This window comes from Panthera tigris, chromosome D4 (assembly GCF_018350195.1).
Source record: "Panthera tigris isolate Pti1 chromosome D4, P.tigris_Pti1_mat1.1, whole genome shotgun sequence".
In the NCBI taxonomy this organism is placed as follows: domain Eukaryota; kingdom Metazoa; phylum Chordata; class Mammalia; order Carnivora; family Felidae; genus Panthera; species Panthera tigris.
The window spans coordinates 7,099,316-7,112,396 of NC_056672.1; the positions used below are offsets into that span (position 1 = coordinate 7,099,316).

Here is a 13,081-nt window from a genome sequence, read left to right on the forward strand (position 1 = left end):
ATGTTAAGCATTCCCACGGTACAGGCACCTAGACTCTACTAGAAGCTTAAGACTTTACTGAGCACCTAATATGCAGAAACACTGTCTGGGGTTTGAGCCTCCACAAAACTCACTCATGCTGTTTCCTGCATATAGTATGAATTATTGCATTCAATCCATAGTATGAGTAATTGCACACTTCAGCCACATCTGCTGCTTTTCTCCACTTTTTATTCTCCATTTGGAGCGTCTTGCAGTTCTTCACACACACCATAATCTTTCAGACATCTATGCACGTATGTGGTCTCCTCTGCTTGAAATGTCTCTTTTCCTCTCTGCTGGAAAATGTATTTGTCCGGGGTTTTGCCCATTGCAGCGCCTAGTGTGTGTCCAGGAAATGCTTACAGAATGAAGGGATGAATGAAATACTCCATCCCAACACGGAGTTAACCACTCCTGTCTCTGCGCTATCTTACAACCTTCTGTGTTGTTGCACTTATCACGCTATGCTGTCTATTTACCTGTCTCTCCGCCCCGGACAGATTGTCTTTTTCCTTTTACCGCCATCTCAAATTTACGACTCCACTGGCACCATCACAGCTGGAGGTGCTCAATGTGACACGGCACAAGATTTCCTGCCTTGAAGTTTCTGTCCAAACAGAAAAGCCCACCTGCTTGCTTGTGCCTTCTCTTTTTCTGGGGGAAAAATCCAATAGGGGCCATTTACCCAAATAAACCTCTTAATGCGTTTATTTACTTATTTTTTGGGCATTTGAGTTTCCCTCTGAAGAAACGAAATGAAATAAACACACACATACGTAAGTAAATAAAAGTGTTGGGCGTCTCATCCCTTCCTCCCCCGCACTGCTGAGGGCATTCGTCTTGCCCTTGCAATCCTGAAATAAATATTGGAGGAAATGGCATCCAGCGTTCACGTTGCGCGATGACACGGAGTGCGCCCCGCAAAACTGTCGGGGGGGGGGGCACCCTGCGTCTGGACAGTCTCTGCGGGCGTGATGGGCTTGTTCTGTGGGTGATCGGGGAGCTGTGCTGTGTCCCGCCCAGGGCCCCGGGGGTAGGATGCCTTCGATCGGGGCACCCTCTGGCTGGGGCTGCTGTCGTGGGGGAGGAGCCTCTAGGCTGCACCTGCCAGAGGTCAAACCTACAGCAGGGGGAAGGCCTGGCCGCCGCGTGGGACCTCAGGTCAGCGGTGAGGCCAGCGGGCTCGGTGGGCGTCCACGACCAACACCGGGGCGCCCGCCACCTGGGACTCCGCTCCCCGTTCAGGGTGCAGTAGATGCAGCCAACCCCCCGATCCTGACGCGAGGTCTCCACGAGGCCGACGGGCTCCGCCTGCCGGGGCGGCGCCATCACCACGCCTACGCAGAGGCCGCGCGGCGTGACGATGACCCGGAAGGCGCCTGCGCGCAGCGCCCCGTGGCAGACGTCGAAGCGCCGGCTGCTCCGCGCAGGCCCACTGGGGCTTCGCCGCCGCGCCGCCAGCTGGCGGGGGGAGGCGCAGCGCGCGCTGGCTGAAGCCAGGGAGGGTGTTGGGGTCAAGTATCTGGCAGGTCTCGGCCACCGCCCACTCGCGCTCTCGGCCCGGCGTGGGCGGCTGCTTGAATTCCTGGCGGGCGGACGCCCTTGTCGATGCCCTCGATCCACCGTCGGGGAGGGGCCTCGCCTTGCGTCGCAGTCACCGTGCTTGCTTGTGGGGAGGACTTGGGGAGACACGGCACGTGCAACGCCTTGCTGACTGTCCTGCAGCACGAGACGACCGGATTGGATTTCTTGGTAGCGATGCAGGTGTGGGCTTCCTCCAGGTCGTTCAGGCTAATAGGTGCAGCTCATCGGCACCCGCCATGGTGTGCTCCCCGGGCTCCTTGATGATGCTCTCTGTGCGGGGTGGGAGCCGGGTTCGACTGGCCCAGCTGCTTCAGCCCCTCCGCTGACCCCGATGACGGGGCTCGCACTGAACGTCACCGCCAGCAAGCTCGAAGCCGCGAGGGTGGAGATGGTGCCTGTTTTCACCAGGAACTCACGCCCACCCGGCCCGCATTCCTGATAGACTCCTTGTGAGCCCAGGCAGACTTCTGATGACGTGCGCTATTTATGTGTGCCTTTGTAGGATCAGTAGAACAGTGCCTGAAATGTAGTAGGTGCTCAATAAATTTGAACTGACTTGAACCTCTGTTCACATATCCACCGCATGCCCACCGCACTTTGGAACCAGTGCAGTCTGCGTACAGTTCTCGAGGGCAGGCGTCTTTACCGTGTGGTTTTCTGGCTTCACGTGATGTGATTGTCCTGTGTGGAAGTCCAGATACTGTCATCGATCCAGGACCAAGGAGTGTATATTCAGCTGGTTATTTTTTGTTGTTCAGATCGTTGTCTTGAGCTCTAAATTTTTTAATTAGTTCAATATCCAAAGAGCCTTTGGGAATACAGACTGTAAAGGCCCATATTTCATATGAATTTCAGCAGCGTTTGGAAGTCCTGAAGTGGGCCTGTGCACTGTGGGATGTCCAGACAAGGTAAGTTGTTTTCCCCCACGGCCTTTGGATTCTGGAGTATGGGCACAGCTTCCTTGAAAGGGAAAAGACCACACGAGGAAGCACCCTAGAGGGAGGCAGGATAGCAGTCATTAGAATAGATTTTGGAATCACTGGCTAATCTTGTTTTTTTTTTTTTTTTTTTTTTTTTTTAACCCTCTCTGATCTTAAGTTTTATTGATCTGTTTCAAAGGTCGCAGATTCTTTTGCCATCTCCAGTCTGCTAAGTCGTTCCAGTGAGTTTTTGTTTGTTGTTGTCCTGATACCTTGTTAGAGAAAACAGGTGGAAAGCCCAGGATGTTTCCCAGTTGTCTTTACCTTGGCAAGGCTCAATTTCTTTTTTTTTTAATTATTATTTTTTTTTTTTTACTAAGGTGTAATTGACATATAACATTATATTAGTTTCAGCTGTGCAACATAATGATTCGGTAATTTGCTGACGTTGCAAAATGGTTACCACAGTACGTCTAGTTATTCTCTGTCACCATACAAAGCTTCAAAACATGTTTTTCTTATGGTGAGTGCTTTTAAGACTTATTTTCTTAGCAACTTTCAAATACACAATACAGTATTGTTAACTATAGTCACTATGCTGTACGTGACATCCCTGTGACTGACTTATTTTATAACTGGAAATTTGTACCTTTTGACCCCTTTCACCCCCCCACCCCCACCCTGACAGTCACCAATCTGTTCTCTGTATGTGTGTGCTTGTTTTTTTGTTTGTTTTTTAGATTCCACATGTAAGTGAGATCATACGGCGTTTGTCTTTCTCTACCTTGTTTCACTTGGCATAATGCCCTTAAGATCCATCCATGTTGTTGTAAATGGCAAGATTCCATTCTTTTTTTTTTTTTTTAATTTTTTTAAATGTTTATTTATTGAGAGAGAGGGAGACAGAGCCTGAGCTGGGGAGGGGCAGAGAGTGGGAAACACAGAATCAGAAGTAGGCTCTAGGCTCTGAGCTGTCAGCCTGACAGCTGTGTCAGAGCCTGTGTCAGAGCCCGACACAGGGCTCGAACTCATGAATCCCGAGATCATGACCTGAGCTGAAGTCGGACGCTTAACTGACTGAGCCACCCAGGTGCCCCAAGATTCCATTGTTTTTTATGGCTGAATAATATTCCATTGTGTATATGTGTATGTATATACAACAATTCCTTGATCCATTCGTTCATCAATAGACACTTAGGTTACTGCCACATCTTGACTGTGGTCAGTAATGCTGCAGTGAACATTGAAGAATCTATCCATCTTTTGGAATTAGTGTTTTTGTTTTCTTCAGATGAATACCCAGAAGTAGAATGATACAGTATTTGTATTTTTAATTTTTGATTTTTTGAGGAACCCCATCCTATTTTCCATAGTGGTTGTACTAATTTACATTCCACCAACGGCCCACAGCTTTTCCCTTTTATCCGTACCCGGCCCAGCACTTGTTATTTCTTGTCTTTGATAACAGCCAATCTGACAGGTGTGAGGTGATACCTTGTGGTGGTTTCAATTTACATTTCCCTGATGATTAGTGACACTGAGAATTTTAAATGGTTTGTCTTTTTGCTGTAAATTTGTATGATTTCTTTGTAGAGTTTGGGTATTTACTGCTTATCAGATATATGATTTATAAATGCTTTCTCCCATTCAGCCGGTTGCCTTTTCATTTTGTTGATGCTTTCATTTGCTGTGCAGAAACTTTTTCGCTTGATGTCATCCTATTTGTTTATTTTTTCTTTTGTTGCCTTTGCTTGTGAAGTCGAGTCAGGTTTAGAAAATCGTTGCCAAGATCCAAGTCTAGGAGATTACTGCCTGTGTTTTCCTTCTAGGATTTTTACGGTGTCAGGGGCATGACTCAACTTCCTTTTTCTTTCTTTATTTCTTTTCTTCCTTCCTTCCTTCCTTCCTCTCTCTTTTTTGGGGGAGGAGGTATAGTTGACCCACAGTGTTAAATTCGTTTCAGATGTACAACTCAGTGATTTGACAAGTTGATACGTTATGCTATGTTCACTAGTAATAGCTACCATCTATCCCATTACACAGCTGTTAAAATATCATTGATTATATTCTTTGTGCTCTGCTTTTTATTCCCATAGGACTCAACTTTAGAAAAAAATTTTTTAGTATTTATTTATTTTTGAGAGAGAGAGAGAGAGAGGGAGAGAATCCCAGGCCAGGTCTAAAGTGCATGAAGGAACCTAACATCTCTATGGCTTTGAAGACGTAGCGATTGAGTAGCAGGTAGCAGGTCCTATCTTTGGGCTTTTGGGAATCTCTGAAGTTTTTGTTTGCAGAGGGAGGCGGAGGAGAAAATGAGTGTGGGGGGCGCAAGGGGTTGCAGAAACAGACCTGTCAAACTGCGACGAATGTTACTCTAGCTGCTGTCACTTCACCGGGGACAGTACACTGTCCCTGATGCGTGTCCGGAGAGTTTTCTTTATTTAGAAATTGGAAACACACTTCCAGATCTCTTACTCCATTGCCATTCTGCAAGCGTCTTCGAAAAGGCCGAGGCCTGCCCTTGGTTTCTGGCTCTCGCGGGGCAATATCAGGAAATGGGAGGAGCCGGGCGTTGCCACGTGATCTCAAATAGTGGTTAACGGTCACAACCCAGTGTTGTGCCACAGCACTTCGATTGAGGCTCAGTTTTCCAGTTCTGGTACAAGGAATGCAAAGTCTTTCATATGACGTGTTTTGAACACCAGGGTTGTGTTGGTGGGTGGAGGTTGAGTGGGTGGGAGTGAGGGGGAAGGGGTCGTGGTAAGAGGAGGACCCACAAGTTGGTAGATAGTAACCAGCTGGCGTTACAGACTTCTCAGAAAGAAGTTTGTAAAGGTTAAGAAAGAAGTTTGTAACAGGAGAACAAGAAAGGAAAGAAGGAAGGGAGCAAAAGAAAGGAAGAGAAGGAAAACAAGATGGCAGGGAAGGAGGAATGAATTGCATTGTTGCTGGCACACACTTGACCGTGGGCAGTAGTCCTTGTTAAAGAATGCAGAGCTGATATTGGCAACTTAGAAACTTAACTTTCATCGTCATATGGAGTCTCTAGAAAGTTCTTTTCCCATGATAGTGAGTCCTGGCCAAATGAAGAGTATTGTCTAAACAGCTGCTTCCATATTTGTTGCCTGGCAGCATGGCGGCTGTTTCTAAGCGCCCCCTTCCCCTTCCCCCCCAATTACTGAAACCCAGAAGTCATCAAGGTTCCGCAACCTGAGTTCGCCACTAAGTATGTGTCCCACAAAGTGGGAGGAAAACTTCGAAACATCTTTGACACAGCCCCTGAACAGACTGTTGGACGATAGCTGGTAACCCCAAATGTGCACAGCTTTTTCAGCGTTAAGTGGGGAACAGAGGGGACAAGCTGGATGCCCTGTAGGTGAAATGGTTGATTGGCTGGCAGCAAAGGATACACACACTCCAGCAGGTTATTACGAAATGTTAGCATAAGCTGGCTGTTCGCTGGGAAAGCAGGGGCAGTGTAGGCGGTAGGTTTGAAGGAGAGGGGTGTAGGGATGGTTAGGGATTCAAGGACCACCCAGCTAGTGAAGAATGGGGGTGGGGTGCAGTTTCTACTACTGGAGATTTGTTCGCCATTCAGTACTTCCCTCTTCATTGAAATTTAAGTCTGTGAACACAATAATTTGGTGGTCACTTAGTGTGAAGAAAGGGCTGATTATCCAAATGTGCCTCTTCTGGAGGTAGATGCTCAAATGGGGGAGATCAAGGTGTAACCTAAGAAGGGTTATAGGGGACATTTGGAGGCCCCCTTTGGACCCATAAATCTAGAGTTCGTTTCCTTTTAACCATCTTCATGGGTTTTTAATACAACTGGATAATTCGAATTCAGAAATGTTAAAATGTAGTTAGGTCTGAGTTTGTGTGGAAACCGCCTTTGGAAAACATGCCATTCTCAGCCTGTTAGTAATTGGAAGTAGTTACTAAACAGCTTCTGTCATAGGTGAGGGTTGTATATCGCCATAGAAGTCGCCTAATAAATGGCTCACGGTAAACCTAGATTGGGTTGCTCATCTAGCAATGAGGAATAATTTAAGTCCACAACGTGAGAGTAGTAGACGTAAAAGGAAAATTAAATTTTCAAATAACAACTCCAGATGTCATTGAAAACGAATGGGGTTGCAGGAGGTGAATAAAAATGCAGTCTGTTTGGTGTTTCCTCGCTAGCTCACTAAGCATTTGTTTCCTAAGCTTGCTCTCTAGAATGCTAATGCCCAGAACCTAATGCAGTGAGCTCTCAGGCCTCAGGGGCAGGGGGAGGCTTACCTCCTGGCAAGAAGTCTAGCAGTCTCAGCACTTGCCATCACTTCTTTTCAGAGAACCTGAGTTGTCTGCATTGTTGACGTTTTGCTCTGTTTTCTTGGTGAAGTTTATGCAGTTCTCTCTGAGGCCAAAAAACCAATGGAAGGGTGGATTCAGGTACAGAGCCATTGTGTCCAGGGAAGATCAAATTTTGCTACATGAGATGCTTTTCATTGGCCCAGAAATATTAATTAGGCAGGAGTGACACCACCTGGTCTTCCTAGGAATCTTCACTCAGTCACTTCATTGGAAAAAGGGACATATTTTTACTGCATCCGCTGAAACTGTGTTAGGCACAGTAAATGCTGCATGAGAAATGGAAGGGCCCTGATCTTGAGGGGTGTATTATCTGAGGAATGTAAAAAACATATATATGCCTTCTCTACCCTGCCTCCTGGTTTCCTCCAGAAATTCTGGTTGAGGAGGTTAGGAGGGGGAGTGAGGTCTTTGTATCTGTACCAGTTTTTCTGAGAATTCCTATGATTGCTTGGGTGTGGGGAGTGAGTCAGGGCAAGACTGCCTGATAACATACCCAGAGAAATAGTCACTAAATCAGAGAACCGAAGAACCAAAAGAATTCAGAGTAAGATCAAGTTAGATCAAGGTTAGCTGGGGTAATCAGGTGAGGCTTCCAGGAGGAGGAGATAACTGTAGGTCTGTGTAAAAAAGCAAAGGGGTTGCAAAATAACAATAGTAAAGTAATCAAAACAAGGAGCCACTCCAGGATAAGGGGAAGGCATTTTATCCCCTATATATGCGATTTCACGATAATCTAATTCTACAATTTAATTTCAGTTTCTATTCTGGACCCTTAGGGAACAAATTAAATGTTCTGGAACCTGTGCTTTCAATACCTAGTGTAATCCTATTACATTAAAAAAAAAAAAAGACACCCCGGTTTTTACCAAGTGTATCAGTCAGAGTATGGGCAGAAAAACAAACCAGTTCTGTTTCAAAAGAATTTTCAAATAGGGGGAATTTAATACACGTGTTGGTTTTATGGATGTTTGAAGGGTTGGAAGAGCTAAAGAGAAGAAGGGGATTTGAGAAGTGAATAGAATAATACTCAGAGAAGTAGGTATCTGTAGGAAGCAGCTAGTAATTCTGGGGACTAGGGAAATAAAAGGGAACAGAGATTGTTATAAAAGCCCAAGAGCGAGTTTCTAGGGGTTCCATGTCGCCAGTACGAGGACTGCAGAGAATGGTCTCCCTGGCCAGTACGTGGACCACTAAAGAAGGGCAGTTACAGCAGGAGCTTAGATCACGGACAGGCTGCAGCTGTTTCCAGAAACACCAGAAGCAAAAGAATATGAGAAGGAAATAATGTCTCTTTCTCTTGCTAGAATTTAACAGAAAACCAGCTCCTGGGGGAGTCTGGGGGATGGAGTTTGTAGTAAGCAAGACCCAGCCATACAGAATTGATGGAAGAAGGTAGGTGTGGAGCTGGGGGACAGCAATTAGGCAACGGACACATCAGGTTAAATGAATCAAGATGTACTTCCTTCAGGAAGACCATAAACACACCTCAGTCAGAGGTTCATGCATGACTGCCAGCAGGGTTTAGTACTAAAATGTGCCCAAGTCTTGTGACAACAACTGGGCAGTGCCATCCAAGTAGAGAATGACGCTTGTGAAGTTTGGTGAATGCCATGTGAACTTGCACCTCTTCCCTCGTCTTTTGTGTTAACCTGATTCACTCACCCGTCCATCTACCCATCCACCCACTGATCCACCTGGTTAGTGCCTGTTATATGTTAGACACTGTGGTAGGCACTGGGGATCCAAAGATAATACCATACAGCCCTCCTTAGCTAGCTTCCAAAGCACACAAGCAGTGAATGAATTTGATAGTCACAAAAAATACTACAAATAATAACTGTATCATTTATTCTTTATGATTTTATTTTTTTTTTAATTTTTAAAATGTTTATATTTGGGTGATAGGGACAGAGTAAGAATGGGGGAGGGGCAGAGAGAGAGAGAGAGAGGGAGACAGAATCTGAAGCAGGCTCCAGGCTCTGAGCTGTCAGTGCAGAGCCCAACGTGGGGCTTGAACTCGCAAACTGGGAGACCATGACCTGAGCCGAAGTTGGACACTTAACTGACTGAGCCACCCAGGTGCCCCCTTTATGCTTTTCAAAGTACTTTTTCATCTCCTGAAATTCTCGTGGGATATTTTTAAAAGGTAATTTCATGTTGAACATACTTTGATTTATTTCACACCAACAACCTTTCCATGAACATTGTATATCATTTTCTTATAAGGACAGTGATGTTTTTACTGTTTAACCTCCTTTTCGATGAATTGCTTTTCTCCTCTGACCAGTGACTGTCCTGAATCTCTCCCATATTTGTAGGACTCAACAGCACTACTATTCCAAAGACTGTGTATCCTGTGGCAATTTCTGTCTTCCCCTGTTTTTCTTCCAATTTGTATTGCCTCTTTGACTCTTCGGTTTGCCCATTTTCCTCCATCATCTTCACCAGCTGGCTCTTGTAGATCAACCTGAGAGACATTTTGAGAGAATAGATACGCTGTGACTTCCTCTCTCCTGCCCTACTGTTGGGATGTCTTGTCTCTCCTGTTCCAGAACTTTATATTGAATCAAGTCTACTTTTTGCTTTCTACCAGTTTCGTTTTACTTTATTGTCTTTAAAAACCTTAACTATGTGTTTGTATTTGATTGATAATGACCAGTGTTTCTCCAAGTGTTTTAAATAGACCACCTGCTTCTCAATCACCCAGGGAGCTTATTAAATATGCAGATTCTTTGGCTAACCCCAGTTCTACTGATTTATGATCTCTGGTGTGTGGCCCAGAAATACACATGTTTAACAGATTCCCTGGATGACTGATCACATTAAAGAGAGATGCACTGATAGAGACCTTTGCCTTCAGCTCTGACATTTTTATTCCCATCTCCTTTGGTGCTTTTAAAAGTATTGTCTTTAATGGAATACTGTATTATCAGACTTTGCAGATGGGCAGTAATGATTTGAAGTTTGCCTCTTGTTTCTGAAATCACTTTGCTTTGAACCAGTTATAATCTTTCTTCTCTTAGTAGCACACAGCCAAGATGCTTTCTAGATTTGCAACCTTGCGCCAAAGTACTCCTGTGGAGTAGAGCAGATATTGATGTCAGGCTATGGATGGTGAAAATTGGGCTCAGAAAGAGTAAGGGACTAGTTGAAGGTCACACGACTAGTTAATTCTAGAGTTGAGATCGGAAGCCAGTTCAGATCTCTATGTCTCTCTCTCTCTCTCTCTTTTTTGATTGGTATTAGTGTTACAGGACGTACACACACACACTCTTGATTCCACCCTTTGCAATGTACCGTGACACATACTGAATATTGGCACCTGCCTTTTGCAAAAGTAAAGTGACATCTTTTCTCCAAGAGCAAAAATATGTTGGAAAATGCCTCTCTCATCACCAAGGCCGCTGTGAATTAACAGTTTATTCCCTGAGTGGTGCTCATTGCAAATGGTGAGGGATGACGCACACTGATGTGACTGAAGCAAACAGTCATGATAATTTCAAGGTCCACTGAAACAGCAGAAAACAAGTCAATTGCCACCGTCCAATAGAAATGAAGCAACCCGAGGTTTTGCTCCCAGAACCTGAAACCTCATCAACTCAAAACAGCTTATAAGCATTTACATGTTTATTCTCCCATCTCTAGATAATTCGCACTAAAAGAAGGGACGGATATTGTCAATCTTCCAAAATGGCTGATAATTCCAAAGTCATTTAGATTTGGCTTTGCAACATGTTTTTATGTTTAGTATTTGAATTTGGGCTTAATGTATTCTGAGAAATTGTAACATTTTAAGCAACGATAACACAGCAGTGAGAACCGGGAAATAATTTCTGGGCTTTCTTGTTCTGCTTTTTGACTTAACACTTCTTTCTCTTTCTGATCCATAGTAGGAGTGATGGGTGATCTGTCACTGTACCAACTAAAATTGTTTCTGACTCTCTCTCATGTATATAATTATTGTATTTATTTCATAGGATCGATGTGGGGTTGCAAGGATGTGGGATTTACAGGATGCCCAGGTAAATTTTAATTTCAGGTAAACAGCAAATAAGTTTTTAGTATAAGTACATTTCAAATGTTTCAGATAAACAACAAATAATTTTTAATACAAGTATGTTTCAAATAGTTCAGATAAACACTGAAGAATTGCATTTTGGACATGTTTATACTAAAAGAATTATTCATTATTTATCTGAAATTCTAATTTAATTGGCATTGTGTACTTTTGTATTGTAAACCAGGTAGCTTTTAAGGAGTTATGTGAGATAATGTGTATACAATATCTAGCACATAGCAAATGTTCAGTGAATATTAAAATTATTTTCATAATTGACCTTCTGTAGACCCTAACAAATAATAATAACTAGCATTTACATATTACTTTACTATTTCCAAAACTACCTCGTATTCAGGACTATTCTGATCCTCTTAAGGGATCTGTGATATATCCATACACCAGATGAAGAAATTAAGCCTCATAAAGATAAGTTTTACTGACGGTAATCCACAGTATGCTATTCAGTCTTTTACTTCATAGACGTGTAGTTTTCTGTTTTCGTTTTTGTTTTTTTGCAGCTGTGTAATGAGCTTTTTAAGTCAGAGACAATAACTGTTGTGTACTCCATTGCCCAACCAAAAATACTACTCAGTACGTGTGTCCTCGACCAGTGCAACTTCCAGATTACTGCTGGATTCTTCCAATGATGAAAATAGCAATAATATTAATAATAGTAATACATCTTATGATGTACCAGCCGTATTCTAGGTGGCTTACATTTACCGGTATAATCTTCATAGTACTTGGTGAAATAGGGTAACATGATGACCTTATTTTACGGATGAGGAATCTGAGGCACGAAGAAGTTAGGTATTTTCTTGCCCGGTTGTTTAGCCAGTAAGTGGTGGGGCTGGGAGAGTTTCAGGTGACCTGGCTTAGAGCCTGCACTCTTGTCCTTTGCACTATTCAGACTCCAGCAGTAGAATCAGTGATGACTCAGAGAACATGCACATCTGTAAGCATCTTGATGCTCGTTGCCAAAATGCTTCCTGGAAAGATTGTGCCTGTATCCTCTTCTAGCAGGGATTCATGACTGTCTCAATACAGCTTTTTCAGCATTGGGTATTCTCATGAAAAAAATTTTTTTTTTTGTTTTTGTGTCTGATAGGTGCAAAATAGTATCTAGTGGTTTTAATTTTTAAAAATTTTTATTGTTTTTTAAAAGCTTATTTTTGAGAGAAAGAGGGAACGAGTGTGGGTGGGGCAGAGAGAGAGGGAGACAGAGGATCCCAAGTGGGCTTTACGCTGACAACAGAGAGCCCTATGCCGGGCTTGAACTCATGAACCGCGAGATCATGACTTGAGCCAGAGTCGGACGCTTAACCAACTGAGCCACCCAGGTGCCCCCCACCAGGTGCACCCAGCCAATACTTATTTGGCTACAAAAGGTTGAGCTTTCTTTTTCATATGGTTTAAGAAATTATATTTCTTCTCTTATAAGGCATATACTTACATCTATACCCTTTGGCATATTAGTGCTAAACAAACCAGTTACATGAGCCCTACTGTCATGTGTTGCAAATGACTTAAAAAAATAAAATTTGCTGTCTTTCAGTTTGTGTTTGGACCTTTGGCTTATGAAGTATAACAGTAAAGAGAAGGAAGTAGGTCAGTCTTGTCTTTTGTGATTTCTTCTGTTGCTCTTGTGCTTAGAGAGCAGAGATCCAGGATTTTATTTAATTTATTACTTATTATCATTTTTTAAAATGTTTATTTTTGAGAGAGAGAGAGAGCACAAGCAGGGGAGGGGCAGAGAGAGAGAGAGAGAGAGAGAGAGAGAGAGAGAGAGAGAGAGAAGGAGACAGAGAATCTGAAGCAGGCTCCAGGCTCCAAGCTGTCACAGGTCCAGCATTTTACTGGACATTGTAACCCGTTGCTTTTTTAAAGGTTTGGTTTAGAATAACTGTCTTCAGCCTCTGAAAATCCTCTGCAGATTCTCCTAACACTTCAGGTGCTTGACACCTAAAAGATGCTCAGTTTTTCTTTCTGAACCTTTCCTTGCTGACCCCTTTCCCTCCTGACTTCCTCTGAGCGGAACCCGTTGCCCCTCTTTGAGGGACGGTCTCTCTGGTTGGATCATATCTGAGAATATTTAAGGAGCAAGGCTAAATTATTTCTTTAGAGCAAGCCCGGTTGCTAA

At 43.7% G+C, this 13,081-nt stretch overlaps 1 protein-coding gene across 2 annotated transcripts in view; it reads left to right on the forward strand.

Moving 5' to 3' along the window:
* The first annotated feature begins 2,079 nt into the window (after positions 1-2,079).
* The window catches only part of GLIS3 (GLIS family zinc finger 3), a 544,141-nt gene continuing 533,139 nt past the window's right edge, over positions 2,080-13,081 (forward strand). The window contains exons 1-2 of one of the 2 annotated variants that reach the window (XM_042964562.1): positions 2,080-2,513; positions 10,859-10,903. The gene's annotated coding sequence lies outside the window, so the exon portion shown is untranslated. The remainder of the gene's footprint in view (positions 2,514-10,858; positions 10,904-13,081) is intronic. The other variant, XM_042964563.1, reaches the window with a different exon arrangement.